The following is a 15,583-nucleotide window of genomic DNA, read 5'->3' on the forward strand; positions in this document are numbered from 1 at the left end:
CTTAAACAGACTTGCTAATATCAGTTAAGTGAGATTTGAGTGAGATACCTTTTTGTATCACCTTTATAGCCATTATTCCTTCAACTGGTTTCAAGTGAACAATGCAAGGGAGTAAAACAGGAGGTGGACATCATTTGGGAATCGTGCAATGTACAAACACTATCTGGCAGTGAATCTCTCACTCATTCCACATGGCTCTCCTCCCTACTCAAAAACAATGTGTGACTTCCACAATCCCACACTAACCTGTCGCCTCTACACAACACAAAATATTTGTCTCATGAATCCCTGCACAACCTCCATTTAATCTCTCCCACACACTTAACATAACCAGGCCAAGAGAGCGGGGAGAGCCGGAAGCACTGCAGCAGCTTGATTTGTTGCTACAACTACTCCACCATCTTGGAGGTCTCCCGGGGTAGAGGGTTTGAAGGGGATCACATTGCTAGACACGGTGAAGTGGGCAGTAGCGCCTGCAATGCTTTAGAAGGAAGCAGCAAAGGAAATTAATTTTCCACATATGCGATTTTATTGTCGCACAACATCACAATGGTGGACGTTGACTATATAAATCACATCTGTATGTTTTAGATGTGCAAGAGGTCTGTACATAGTACAAAGTCCTTTCCACTGATATCATTGGCTGCCGAGGTCACCAATCCATTTTATACAGTGACAACATCTCAATAATTGATTGCTGTCAAGTACAAACAATCTAGCAATGCCTATGTTGGTAACTGGTTCAATTCTTTGTACTTACAGTTTGAGGCATTGGGATTTGGTGCAGTTGCAAGGCTTTTTAGATTTTGAATCCCATGTACTAACTGTGCCTCTGAAAATATCAGAAATACAGAACAATTACTAAGTTTCAAATTACACTGTTAAGTGGCTCTAAAATTACTCTATATACTTTGGGCAAATCGATATAACTTCAACTGTCCTCATTTAAGTTTGCAAACCAAGCACTTATTCACTTAAATTATGGCTAAGAGAATGTGTTGAACAGCACGAAGGCTCTCGAAGCAAAGGTAGGGTACAGGTATCTCAAATAATATTGTTTGCCTTTGGAGATGGGTACTCAAATACTGATTTCCTCATTAAGCTTTATTCATACCCTGACACCGGATTTCCTAATTCATGATGGTGAAAGCTGAGCAGGATGTGCAGTGCAGCACATGACACTGTTGCATAACTTGGAATCACACAGTTCACTGAAGTCGGGACATATAGCTTATTAGGACTGTTTGAGTGTGTCTGGTGAAATCACGTGCGTAGAGTTTTCTGTAAATTACAAAACATAGGAGGTAGAAGAGTGGGAAATGCCTTGAGAGAGAAGAGTGGCATGCAACGCTAATCTGTGGTTGGATGACGTCATGTGATGGCAGACTGACAGCATGAATCCCATCACCATTTTGTTTTAATGCTGGTTAGTTGTTATGGGGTGGGCACTTTAGTTCAGATGCGAGGCCTGTTGTGTTGCTGTACGATAATCCCAGAAGTAAGTGGGGTCTGCGTGGCAAAGTGTTTGAGAGCCTCCCATTCTGTAGGCCTGTTCAGGCTGCCTATCAATGTCAAATACTGGTAGAGTTTCCTTGTTCATGATCAAATCGAGATCACCTGGCCTTGTTATCATCTCTCACCTTTTTGCATTATCAAGAGTCATCAAAACTGGGAGAGTCCTGTTCTTTGACACCTGTGCATGTATTTCAGATTTATTTGTATGTGTGATCTGAGAAAGGACTGTGCACGTGCAAATGAGATTCAAAACATCTATTATAATCAAATGCGTGATTTAGTCTACGTTACCTATTTCAAATTTCTCACATGCACAGATCACAATGTTTTGTTTAAATATCTTTACTATCATCAAATTCCTCACCATTTCTGTGTCACGTAGGCTGATATGTTCAATACCAACAGAGACAGTTCAATTTTTAAACAGCATAAATAAACAGACAATAAACTGGAAGGGCTATCTATAAGAGGACACATTGTTTAGGCACAGGCCTCTCTATATCTTGTAAAATCACGACCCAGCCATCAGAAAATGTTTACATAGCAAGTATAATTCTGGAGAAAATGTATGTGTTTTGTTTACGGAACATGTTGCCTTGCCTTGGCTGTATGATAAGCTTACTGGGCTTCGTAAATTCAAAATAATAAAACGTAATGATTAATAAAAGAACATGGAATTTTTGCAGCACACACACCAGATGTTAAGGACCATTCGAGAATCGCATTTTTTCAACTGGCAATGTCAAATAGGCTATGACAATTTCCACACTAATGGAGAGAGTTTCATTTTTAAACCATATAGTAAACCAATTAAACAATAAACTGGAAGGGCTATCATTAAACAAGACAGGTCATTTGGCCTAGTGCATTCTACCGTACAGATCGCAGCCCTGAAAAGGCAGTATTGCAGCACACTCATCAGATGTTGAGACCTTTCCTAAAGTGTTAACTCCTACCCTGGCACATCTCTCATATTACTGTGTTCTTATTTAATTGAATCAATTGTTCCATTGTGTGTCCTGTGCCTTATTGTTGTGGGTACACACCAAGGGGATATAACAGCACAGTCGGCAACGCACCTCAATCTAACGCCACATTGACAGATTTTTCCCAGGTTCTTCGGCTCTCCAACACTATGAGTTCTGTCTAATTTAAACTATGCACTTACATCACTTACCTAACCTTTATAACTTGGTCCTGGATAACTGAGCACTTCCACAATAGCTGGTAAAATGTGACAGCTCAGTGGGAGCCCTGTAGGCAGTTGGATTGTCTTTTCCTAACAAATGGATGTAGGGCATGCAGACATAAATATATTTTATCGAAAACTGTAACTAAATCATCTTGAATGTGCATTTCTGCTGATCGATTCTGCCAATCGGCCTGCAAAGTCCCACTGCACAAATGATAGTTGCACCTCTGTATTTCTAGCCCACTTTTCCTCACCTTCATTTTGCGGGGACTCCACCATCCCTACAGCCTTATAGAGAAGGTAAATTACCTTTGCACCCTTCCGTAAATCCAGCAGAATTGTCAGGCCTAGATTGCTTTTGTGCTTAGCATCTATGTCTGACCAAAGTCTCGAAGTCCCCCTCTTCAAGGCCGCATATTGGAGAAACCGAACCTCAGACATTCTGACTTCATCCCTTATTCTTATCAGTTTCTTGAAACCCCTGTTCCTGGAATTTGTGCCCCATCTTGTTCAAACCCTTATATTCCCATCTGGACACATTCAGTATTTGGGCTATTTTTTCTGGTGTGTTTAAGCCCCCATATTAGCACTCTATCTTCATGTGGGGTTTGCCACTATATGTTTTTAACAAGTCGCTTCTAAACCTTTTATGCTATCAATACACTCGACCACGGCAAGGCATCCTAATCATCAAACATGTATACATACCATAAGCGTATCATTAATAAATAAAAGTCCAACAATGCTCCCTCCAAAGTATTCCCTCCTTCAAACCACCGGGCGGTATATGGAGCAGCGTCGCCAGATAGTATAACTCAAAATCTGGCACTCTCAACCGGAAGTCTGATCCAAAAGTCAATTGACTATTCATATTGAATCCAACATTTACTCAATCCCTAGGACAGGTGTCTGCAACTTTTGACTCTCCAGATGTTTTGGACAACAACTAACGTGAGCCACAGCCAGCATAGTCAATGTTGAGACATCATGAGAGTTGTAGTCCAGAACATCTGGAGAGACAAAGATTACAGACACCCGCCATAACAATTTGTATTGTCTGGTAGGGAATTGACTGCTTCACCTATTTAATTTGCAAGCCTGTTTTTTGTGTGGTATTTCCTGGCACAACTACCTAGAGGGTAGAAGCAGAATTTACATATCCGCATATAATTGCAAAAGCTCTCAATTTTCTCAAACATTAGAGAGAAAGTATTCTCCGGATCACATTTGTAAAATGAAAAGCCATCAGGATACAGAGAAATTATATGAGACCTGTCCTCAACAAATATACCTCTCGCCACACATGTATTGCATAAATCCCATGCAAGAGTCTGAATTACAGGAGAAAAGAGTAGTGTGAATATTGGGTTCCCACATTGGGTTTCTCTCTGCATACCTCACCTTTCTGAGATGATCTGGATGTGGGCTTAGAAGATAACAATTTAATCCACGTCCTAAAGTGAGGCCCCAATTTTAAGTATTCGAACACCAACCCACCAAATAAAAGGCAGAGCGGGGCCAGTATCAGGCTGTCCCCGCTGTTTGAGCTGCTTCGAGTAAACGTCCTTGCCTTCTGCTTCCAGTTGTTTGTAATGATTATTTTTGTGTGGAGGCAGTAGGACATTTTGGATTCCCGGCATACCCGCTTTAGCATCAGTTTTGTTTTGTTCCGATTGCCTTTGGTACTGCCTTTTAATCCCACCTTTTAACGCTGCTTTTCATGCTCATTACTTTAATTGGTGGCGTTGCTGGAGCTGGCTCTTCTCTCGGCGGCTGCAGCAGCTGTGGTTGGGATCTGAGTCTGATCTGCATGTATTGGCTGTCTGCAGTCTCTCCACGCTTTGTGGTGCCTGGGCTGGAGGTGGGCTGGTATGCTTCCAGCACGAAGGAAACTTAAGGAGCTGTGTCGGAGGAGGCTTGGGGATGAAGGGAGAGAGAGGAGGTATTTCTACCCCAGGACCCCAGGTCTTAACCCAAATGCCCATAGATCAGTTTGCATGCTTGTAATTTTCAAGATTAAGAGCAGGACTAAGAGCACGGGTTTAGAGCATGGAGCAAAAGAACTTTGGGTTTTCATGCCTTAACTAATTGGTACCAAATTGACTGTTTGATAAGCTGCCAGCAACAGTTTGTATTTTCTTGGTGCATTTATAATGTCTTTTTTGGGGGGGGGGGCTTGGCTGGAGTTTGTGGCACTGTGCAGAGAACAATGTGTGGTGACTTAAGACTGATTGGACGGATGGGTGCAAGCCAAAGGTGCACAGAGCACTAACCTAAGGGGCTATTGGTTGTTTTGTTTGATATATATTTGTTAAAGAAACAGTGGTTATAATTTCTCTACACGGCTTGTAATGATTTCAGGTTGCATATCAGCCTCTTATTATTGCCTCTCCTCATAAGGCCCACTCCTAAGGCCCTGTCTACCCCTGTAACGCTCACCTGATATCCACGGGGACGCCACTCAGCCGGTCCGGACTTCTGACCACTTCGAACCCTTCCCTGGACTTGTTCAACCAAGCACTAGGCCTGAAACACAGTATTATCAGAGGTCAATTCCCTATTGGTCTTGCTTGTCTTGCCCCCCTGTTCTTCCCTGGGTCCCAACCTTCCCCCGGACCTCTACTCACCTCGTTTTTTTGATGTGGGGCGCTCTCCGTCCTGCCTTCGATGCAGGGGTGCGTTGGGTGATGTGGGTTGGAGGGTGCCTAGTTGCTTCACTGGTACGGGCCCGGCAGACGGGGCTTGCTGCGGCTTCAGCCCGACCGGTAATTGGAATGAGTCTTACAAAAGTTCTGATGGCTCTAGTCCCTTTAATACTGTGTCTTTCTTTCCTTAGGTGATGAAGGTCTTGAGGATGGTGATGGGCTGCTGAAGTAAGTAGGAATGCGGAGCGTGATGCTTAGCTTCCTTAGCACTAACCAATGTTCGTCTTTTCTGTGTCCTTTTAGGTGCCGCAGTAACCCAGCATGGAAGCGAGCTGAGGAGATGAGCTGCGATGAGAAAGCGCGATGTGTGGCGCCTCTTCAATGTTTTGCGCAAACATGATGTGTCTTTTCCCCTCTTTCAGATCAGCGGGATGCTCCGGAGCAGAAGTTGTCTGATTGACGGGAGTTCAGGTAAGGATTAAACTCTATTTGCAAATTCGAGAGAGCTAAGTATTGCAGAATGCTTACTAACGTCTTTTCTTCTATTCTTCTCCCCTTTGGTAGGGCGCGGCGTGCCGAGATGGAGATGACTCTGCCGTAGGAATCCGCAAGACTGGGAAGAGCTGGACAGAAGTTGGATGCTCTTCGAGGTGAGTATTGGCAACAAAGTTCTTATTCTTGCAGGTGCGCTGGCGCTGAAGAAAGACGCAGGCCTCTTCAGGAGATCCGAGCACGGTGAGTGTCACGCTGCTGGTGCACAGAAACGCAAAGCATGCTTCTCAGGCCGGGTGTGGTTTAAATAGTCTGTAGGTATCCCAGGTATCCCTGGGCTGAGCCACACCCGAAAGACTAGACCGCTCATCCAGTTCAAGGAACTGAATTACATGGGGGCATCCATTGCCCCATAATACAATGCAAGTCCAATACTAAGTGGATCTCAGGACTGTGTGTGAGCTTGGTGCCAAAGGAGTCCAAGTAGGTGTCTGGGGAGATGGAGATTCCTTTAGGGGCCGACTAGGTGGCCGTGACCTGGCTCCAGCCTGATATACCGGTGGGCTGGGGGCAGGAATCGTGACAACCCCTGTCCACAATGGTATGCCTCTATCCATCCCTTCTAGGTCCCTTGTAGTGTCCCCATGTCTCCCCTGCCCCCGCCTGTGTCCTCATGATGTCTCCCCCGCCCCCTTCCAGTGTCCCCATGTCTCCCCCGCCCCCCTCCAGTGTCCCCATGTCTCCCCTGCCCCCGTCAGTTTCCCCATGTCGCCCCCGCCGCCCTCCAGTGTCCCCATGTCTCCCCTGCCCCCCTCTAGTGTCCCCCTGCCTCCCCTGCCCCGTCAGTGTCCCCATGTCTCCCCTGCCCCCTGCCAGTGTCCCCATGTCTCCCATGTCTCCCCTGCCTCCCTCCAGTTTCCCCATGTCTCCCCTGCCCCCTCAAGTGAGCCCATGTCTCCCCTGCCCCCGCCAGTGTCCCCATGTCTCCCCTGCCCCTGCCAGTGTCCCTGTCTCCCCTGCCAGTTTCCCGATGTCTCCACTGCCCCCTACCAGTTTCCTCCATGTTTCCCCTGCCCCCTCAAGTGTGTCCATGTCTCCCCTGCCCCCGCCAGTGTCCCCATGTCTCCCCTGCCCCTGCCGGTGTCCCTGTCTCCCCTGCCCCCGCCAGTTTCCCCATGTCTCCCCTGCCCCCCACCAGTGTCCCCATGTTTACCCCACCCCCTCCAGTGTCTCCATGTCTCCCCCTGCCCCCTGCCAGTGTCCCCATGTCTCCCCTACCCCCTCCAGTGTCCACTGTCTCCCTTGCATCCCCCTTTAACCTTCCCATCCCCCCTCTTATTCACCCTCTTTTTTACCTTTGCCCCCTGTGTTTTGCTTTCTTTTCCCCCTCTCCCCTTCCTGTCTCTACACCTCAGCCACCTTCTCCCTTCTTTCCTCCTTCTCCCTCTCCACCACCCCCCCTCCTTTTTCCTCCGTCTGTCTTTTTCTGGCACTACCCCAATTGCCGTCAGGCATAGTAATTTGTAGCCGCCTGTCTTAATAGACGTTTCCCCATCTCACCCCCTTCTCCTCTAACTTTTTTAGCACTTACTTTTATCATTGGTCCCTTGACCACTGATAACAGCTTGTCTGCCCACCATGTCCCTTCTGTTTTTTCTCCTCCCCAGCACTATCTTGAATAAGTTGTCGACCTTCAACTGATAGTCACTGGTTTTGTTCCTCTCCCACCTCTACTCTCCTCTCCCCTCACCCCTCCTCCTCCCCTCCTCTTGTCACTCTTGTGCTGCAAAAATTGTCGTCAGGCATAGTAATGTTACTGCTTGTTACATGAACGTGTACTATCTATTATGATTAGATAGTTATTTTTCACATTCTGTACTGTTTCAAGGACTTGTATGAATGTACTTGTATTCTGCCATGTGCCCTCCCTCCTTGAAGTGCTTTGAAACACTGTGTATGGGCGCTATACAAATAATCAATCAATCAAAGAGGACCAAGTTGCTGCACTACAAATTTCCTGTACCGGCACCCTTCTCTGAAGAGCCAAAGAAGTAGCAACTCCTCCGGTCGAAATCGCTCTTAAACCATCTGGCAGATCTTTAGTATAGCATTCAGAAATGTATAAGATTATCCAGTGAGAGATGTTTTGCTTGGTGACAGCTTGTCCCAATTTGCGACTTGAAAAGCCCACAAAGAGCTGCTCATCTTGCCTGGCTTTGAACATTTTAGAAATATAGAAGCTTAAGGTCCTCTTTGGGTCTAAACAATGTAACCTCTTTTCCTCAGAGGGATGAGGAGGCAGGTAAAAAGTAGGCTACACAATTTTGTTGTGCCAAAAGGAATTCCAATACTACTTTAGGTAGGAAAGAAGGACGTACCCTCAAAACCACCTAATCCTTAAAAAAGGTTGTGAAAGGTGGCTTAGAAGAAAGAGCCTGATGCTCACTCACTCTTCAGGCGGATGTAATTGCTGTTAGAAAGATAGTCTTAAGGGTTAGCATTCTTATTGGACAAGAATGCAAGGGTTCAAAAAGAGTTCTCATTAAGCACATTAATACCAGATTAAAATCCCACCGGTACAATAAAAGGGACTGGAGGAAATACATTTTTCAGTTCTTTAAAACACTGAATTGCTATAGGGATTTCAAAATAGGAACCCTAATCAGAAGAGCGGTTCAAAATAGATATCGCTGCAAGGTATGCAAGGTAACCCTTAAAGAGGCAGTGCGCTCAAAAATGTTATTGGCCTGAGAGTTTCGGGCATGTGTTTTTAAGCATACTGTGAGCAATCGTGAAAAAAATTCCTATGCATCGTACCTTGGTTTTCCTCACTTTTACACATGCGAAAACAACGGGTTGGGTGTGGCCATCTTGTGCTAATCTTAGCCGTTACTGCATCGCCCTAAGTTCAAGTGCCCTTGCGGCACTAAATCATATCACCCGCCCCTAAAGCTGACATCACTAGATGCTTAAACCCCTTTTCACAGTGCCAATGAATGTCTAGTGTCAAGGTTCTCTGTGCGCAAGCTATTGACGTGTCTACATGGAAATGGTTATACGCCTCTTTCCTCAATAAGTATAAACAGACCCCTTCTCATCAGACAACATTAGAGTTACTTTTTCAATCGTTTCACTGCCTGTGACTCGTTTCTGCTCTGTTCAGCTATCTTCATTGCACAAAGCCCATGCGAACAGATAATTACACTAGCATTACTATTGATATGATATGATAGGTTATTTATAATGCGCTTAAGCCCAGAGGTTTTTAATTGCGGACCCAGGGATCGAACCTGTGTTGCTCCGTGTCATCTTGCTTCCAGGGCGACCATGTTGCCCCTGAGCTCTCCTCTCGAGCCAACAATTGGATTTCAATCGTTACTTGCATTTTATTTTAAAATGTGTCGTATAATGGCAACAATACAGTCCTACCAGTAAGAGCCTGAGTATTCTGAGGAGGAAGTAATTGAAAGAGAAAGATGCGGAAACGATGGGGAGTCAAACGATAGTGGGAAAGATGAATCACCGGAGCATGAGCCTGAGCCAGTCGCATGGAAGACGTTTCCACCCGTTGTACCTGCAATCGTTGCAAGGTCATGCCAACCGAGGTGGAGAACTGCTGCTGCCAAGAAAACTCTGGCTGCTTGCCCTACATATCAGAAGGAGACACACCACCGCAATGCATTACCAAGATGCATGACTTCAAGGCAGCCTGCCTCACAAGGTCCGTGTTGAGGATTATGATGATGCTTATGCATGAACTTCACGCAACAGTTCGCCCTCGCAATCCAAGTAACGAGTAAGTGTACTCTAGATGTGAGGTCATTTTGAACACTGAGACGACTAACATTTAATGTTTGTCTCCTACATTGTTGTAACTTTGATCGATTACTGTCAGATGAACATAGTCTGCAAATTGAATATATTTCTCATGCTTTTTGGATATCAGAGTGTTCATCGCTTACGTTTCTTTCTCATTCAACTAAGAAACAATATTCCTCTGTGCCCCCAAACGTTATGGATTGAATGGGTGTTCACTTTTGTAATGTGTCGAGACTTGAAAGCACAAGTTCATTTATCCATGAAGTAACTTTGTACGGGCAACTATGACATAGAATACAGGGTGCATTTTTAAGTAAGGGTTAAACACTTATCAGGTTCATTTAATTACAGTATGTATGTTTCTCTTCCATAGGTGTTACAGGCTGGTGGCCTACTGTTCATTTACATGGTGGCTTTATGGTAGGCTTGGATTCCACTTTCGACGAGCAATATACGCCTGTGTCGTTGAAGCTATTAACGCCAAATTCCCCAGTGACAGCGGACAGTACAGGGGATTTTCACACACTGTGATGCAACCTCAAATATACAATTTGTAGTTTTTTAGAGCCATCAACATCACCAATCTAAATAAAATACAAATGAGCATATACAAATAGTTTTAATTTTTCAGTGAATCGAGAAAACGCTCACTCGTTTATTAGGGACATAAAAGAATGGTTGGTGCCCTTTTAAGCTTGCCTCATCCGCAAAAATCCATCCCCACTCCATTACACCCCACTCTGGTAGTGGGTGGGTGTGAACGGGCGGCCAAGATGCCAAACACCATGTATACTTCAAAGGGGTTCTTCTGCAAGGTGACCATTGTTCTCATGGCCTCCCCAGACCCAGTGTCTCCAGGCTCCCCTCTTCAACACCCCGCCCGTGCAATCTTCATAGGTGTGTCTCGCTTCAGCAGTGTAGTAGGCCTTTTGGGCTTGCCTCATGCCCATCCATCCCTCCTCCTGTATCAATGGCAGTTCGCACCTGTGGCCATGCGCTCCCAAGGGGTTGGGAGGATGGGAACGGCCAAGGTGCCAAACATCATGGACAGCTCAAAAAGGTTTCTTGTGCATGGTGACCATTGTTCTCATGGCCTGCCCAGACCCAGTGTCTCCAGGCTCCCATCTCAAGACCCCACCCCTGCAATCCACATAGGTGTGTCTCCCTTCAGCAGTATTCCGGCCCTTTTGCACTCACCTCATGCTCATCCATGCTCCCTCCAGTATCAATGGCAGTTCGCACCTGTGGCCATGCGCATCCATGCCACCTCCAGTATCAATGGCAGTTCGCACCTGTGGCCATGGTCTTGCAAAGAGGGCTGGGAAGATGGGACATGCCAAGGTGCCAAACACCATGTACACTTCAAAAGGGCTCTTCTGGACGGTGACCATTGTTCTCATGGCCTCCCGTGACACAGTGTCTCCAGGCTCCCCTCTTCAAGAACCCGCAACAAACACGTCACACATTCACATACATAACCACTTTTCTAATCCTTTATAAACACCTTGACATTTAACTGGAGAACATCTCTGAGCCCTGCAAGGTATCTCTTTATCATGCTACCTGTTCCCCGGCAACTTGCTCCCCTGCTTGCTGAATCGGCTTGTTTGTCTGTCCAGGTAAGGGTAGGTCACCTATTCCCTATATTCATTGTTTGCTGATCTCAAATTGTCTATCTATTTCCACCTAATGTACCCAGTATTGTAATGTTCATTTATCTCAAAGACTTCACCATTGTCTAATGTTTCAAGTATTTTTATCTCGACAAATAGCACATCGCATAATGTCCACTGTAATAGAATGGAATCTTTCGTGGTCCATGTTTATAAGCATGTTTCCTTTTGATGCACGAAAGTGCATTCAATGGACAAATAACATGTTACGATTTGCGGTATACCAATCAATTCCGTAAGAAAGTTATTGCTGTGTTCATTCGACTAGGTTACTCAGGTTTTCCTTCTTTGACTAAAACAAATATTGCATAGAAAGCTGTGATCTAATTCCATCAATCTCATGCATACAGTATAATTATTTATATTTTTTTATACAGATCTTACTGACTTTTAAAAAGTCAGGCATAGTCCTGCATACATTCCCGAAGGATAATGATTTAATAAGAAGATGGGTTAAATATTGCTGTTTTCTGGTGGACGTGATTGAAAGTAGAGCACAGAATGTCTGGAAGGACGTGAGGGCCAATAGATTCAGCATCTGCAGCCTGCCCTTTACCGACGATATGTACAAAGAATCAAAGTACACAAAAAAGCGTCGACCCAGAATTCATTGTAAATTACTTCTGATTGCAATTCCAACTAAATTAATGCAAATGTTGCCTCAGGTGAGCCCTGGGTGATGAATTAGCTGCGTTTGTTGGTATGTAGGAGGATGGTCTGCATAAATAAGTATTATCTATGATCTCTTGATCTAATTGGGGTAGGGTATTGAAAAGGTAACTTCATGAACGTATTGGTGCTTTCGGTGTATATTTATTTAAAATGTGTCTTACTAAAGTTTCCATAGTTACCAGATTCTATTACATTTTTACCATACTACATCTGTCCCTGCTTTTTGGAGCCTCTAATAAATCAAGGAAATATGACCATTAGAAATCAATGCCATAGTGCCCTTTAAAAGTCGCATAATGTTTTCGTAATCAATTGCTTGACATGGCCTTTTTTTGTAGAGCACACTGATGGAAGCACATACCCTCACAAGTGATGAAATCACTGACATATCCAGTATCCCAATGGTGAGCCCTACTTACATGCACAAAGTGGTATTCTTGAGCGTTCGATCTGCCCACATATCTAATACAACTATCCTTTTCCCTTGTACCACTTTATGGCAATGCACTGAAAATGAAGGAGAAAGATTCTGCATCAATTTCTATTCCGGAGTCAATATCAAATTCACTCGCCTATCAAGTAATTTTATTGTACTTGTCCTTTACGAGAATGTGTTATTCTTGGAATTTCAAATAGAATTAAAATGTTTATTATGTTATGTTATAGAAATTTAGTAAAGCGCACGTACACCCGAAGGTATCTTGGCGCTAGTTACTGAGTATAGTAGAGGACCAGAAGGCCACAATAATACCATAAGAAGGAATGGTGGCCTAAAACAGAGTAGTTTTCAGCAATCGACGGAATGTAAGGTGGTCTTCAGTTGCCCGAAGAGCAATAGGCAACTTATTCCAGGATTTAGCAGCTGCCATCGAGAAGGCGTGGCCTCCCATACGTGACAAACGGTAGTGGGGGATAGTAAGAAAACACGCAGATTGAGAACGCAGTAGACGGGAAGGAGTGTAGTGGACAAACTTAGTTTGAAGATACTCAGCGCCCAAGCCATAGAAGGCGCGATGCACCAGACATAGTGATTTAAACAAGATCCAACTGGCCACAGGAAGCCAGTGGAGTTTCTTAAGCAGAGGAGAGATGTGGGATCCAAAGGGAGGGCGAAGTATAGAACGAACGGCGGCATTTTGCAGCAGTTGAAGCCTTTGGATCAGATAGCGAGGCTGGGCCAGATAAAGAGAGTTACAATAATCAAGCGTGCTGAGGACCAAGGCTGCCACTACTGGTGCCTGGCATTCAACCGGAATAAAAGGCAGTACTTTCCGCAAAATGCGGAGTTTAAAGTGCCCGGTACTACAGACACTAGCCACCTTATTATCAAGAGCCAAAGATGCAGAGATTTTAACACCAAGGTTACGGACTGATTTAACCAGCAGGGGGAGAGGACCAAGGCTCGATGGCCAGAATTGCGAGGTCCAATACAGAAGGGGAGACGAGGTACCCACAACCAAGACCTCGGTCTTACTGCCATTCAGTTTTAGCCAATTAGTCATCATCCAGTGCCCCAAATCCTCCAGACAATTGTTAAAACGAGCAGCAGTCTCAGCTTGAGTGAGGTCCAGGCGGACAAGAATCTGAGTGTCGTCCGCATAAGAATAATAGCGGAAACCGTGTGAATGAATAAGGAGCAGAAGGGATCTAATATAAATATTGAAAAGAATAGGAGAGAGTGCAGAACCCTGAGGGACACCACAAAGAAGTGTAGCCAACTTAGAACGAAAAGGAGGAAGAGAGATAGACTGAGAGCGATCAGACAGAAAATATGTGAACCAGTCCAGGACCCAGCCAGAAAGACCAGCTTTGGAAAGGCGGGAAAGCAAGATGGAATGATCGACGGTGTCGAAAGCAGCCGACAGATCCAGGAGTAGGACTGCTCCGACACCACCCTCATCCACCAGGCATACCAGGTCATCAAGCACAGAGTTCAGGACAGATTCAGTACCCCTCCCGGGGCGGAAACCAGACTGAAATGGATCAAAGAAATGAGAAGACTCAAGAAAGTTAGAAAGAAGAGGGGACACCAAAGCCTCCATCAGCTTCATGAGAAAAGGAAGAAGTGAGATAGGGCGATAATTAGACAGCATGTCTGGATCGAGAGACGGCTTCTTAAGAAGGGGGACCACAAGGGCGTGCTTAAGAGAGGGAGGAATAAGGCCAGTGGAGAAGGAAGTGTTCACAGCAGTAGTGATATGCTCGATAATCTCAGCAGATACCTCCTTTAAAAGAATAAGAGGTATAGCATCGTTGGGAGAAGCAGACTTTAGTTTAGAAATAGCTGCCAATACGTCGGAGTTAGAGAAATGCGGAAACGAAGACCACGAAGCAGTAGGAGAAGCAGAAGAGGTGACAATTTTAGGGGCTGCGAGCCACGGCAGACCAGCCTTTATGTGGTTGCGAATAATAGAGATCTTTTCAAGAAAGAAATCAGAAAGAGAATCACACAGGCCTTGTGAAGGAGAGACAGAGGCCTTTCCAGTCTCAGGGGAAGAAAGAGATTGGACAAGATCAAAGAGGGCTTTAGGTTTATTAAGCGCTGATAGAACTTCCTGGCTATAATAAAACTTTTTAGCAGTAATCAAAGCCCTATGATAGGTCAGAAGGGTGCTGCGAAAAAGAATCTTAGCAGAAGGGGAATAAGCAAGACGCCATTTTCTCTCTGCCTGACGGCAAAGCAGTTTAAGTGTGCTATGGGTTATTTACACTAATTGGCATGTATGGGTGTCTCTCTATATGTACCATTGTCGGCATCTCATTGTCTCCTTTTCATTTCGCTATTTTCATCCATACTAAAACAAGTACTGTGTTACAAGGGGATGCTGGAACTTCGATTACTATCACTTCCTCCTTTGCAACTGGAGAGTATGAGCTCTGCGTTCTTACAGTTCCCTTGCAAGAATGAAAGTAAATCCTACAAAGGATATTATTAGAGAGTGAAATGCATGTAACCGTGCACTGTTTCAAACTATTCTGATTTCGGTTCTAACGTTACACTTTCTCCCTAGTGCAGAATACATTATAAATCTGAAATGTATATTATGACTAAATGACGTACACTGTGAGGGTATGTTCATAGGAATGTTCTATTAGTGCTGCGACAACAAACCTTGTAGTATACAGTTCTAATTCATTTAATACTATTTTGTGTGTAAGTGCTCCGTGCAATGAAAGATTTTAATTTCCAGTAGGATTGACTTTTTATTTATTTTAATGAATATTCTATTCAAGGAATGTACACAAGGTGTGGAATTAGAAGAGGAGGCACATGGACCAGAGGTGAACATAACCTAATATTGAATAGAATTGGACATAACATTGCATTTGGAACACATTTTTACGTTGTATTATTTTCAAGTCAATGAAGTTGGTTCTGTTTGTAGATATGTGCATTTGTTTGTTTGCGTGTAAATTAAATGCGTTTGATTTAAACCATATAAAAATACTGTTTTTTTCAGTTTGCTGGTGCGGTGGCCCACGGTTTCAAAGAAAATCAAGAAATCGAGGGTAACGAACAAACAAGTTTGTTTTGTAGAACTTTTTAAGCTGGTGTTTTATTCATATGTTTTTGT

General features: G+C 44.4%; 1 long non-coding RNA gene across 1 annotated transcript in view; it reads right to left on the reverse strand.

Annotated features, from left to right (window-relative positions):
• Positions 1-757: 757 nt before the first annotated feature.
• The window catches only part of LOC138503975 (uncharacterized), a 487,513-nt gene continuing 472,687 nt past the window's right edge, over positions 758-15,583 (reverse strand). Inside the window, exon 4 of the long non-coding RNA XR_011279746.1 lies at positions 758-832. This is a non-coding gene — a long non-coding RNA (uncharacterized lncRNA). The remainder of the gene's footprint in view (positions 833-15,583) is intronic.

This window comes from Ambystoma mexicanum, chromosome 11, assembly GCF_040938575.1.
Source record: "Ambystoma mexicanum isolate Mex_15411 chromosome 11, UKY_AmexF1_1, whole genome shotgun sequence".
In the NCBI taxonomy this organism is placed as follows: domain Eukaryota; kingdom Metazoa; phylum Chordata; class Amphibia; order Caudata; family Ambystomatidae; genus Ambystoma; species Ambystoma mexicanum.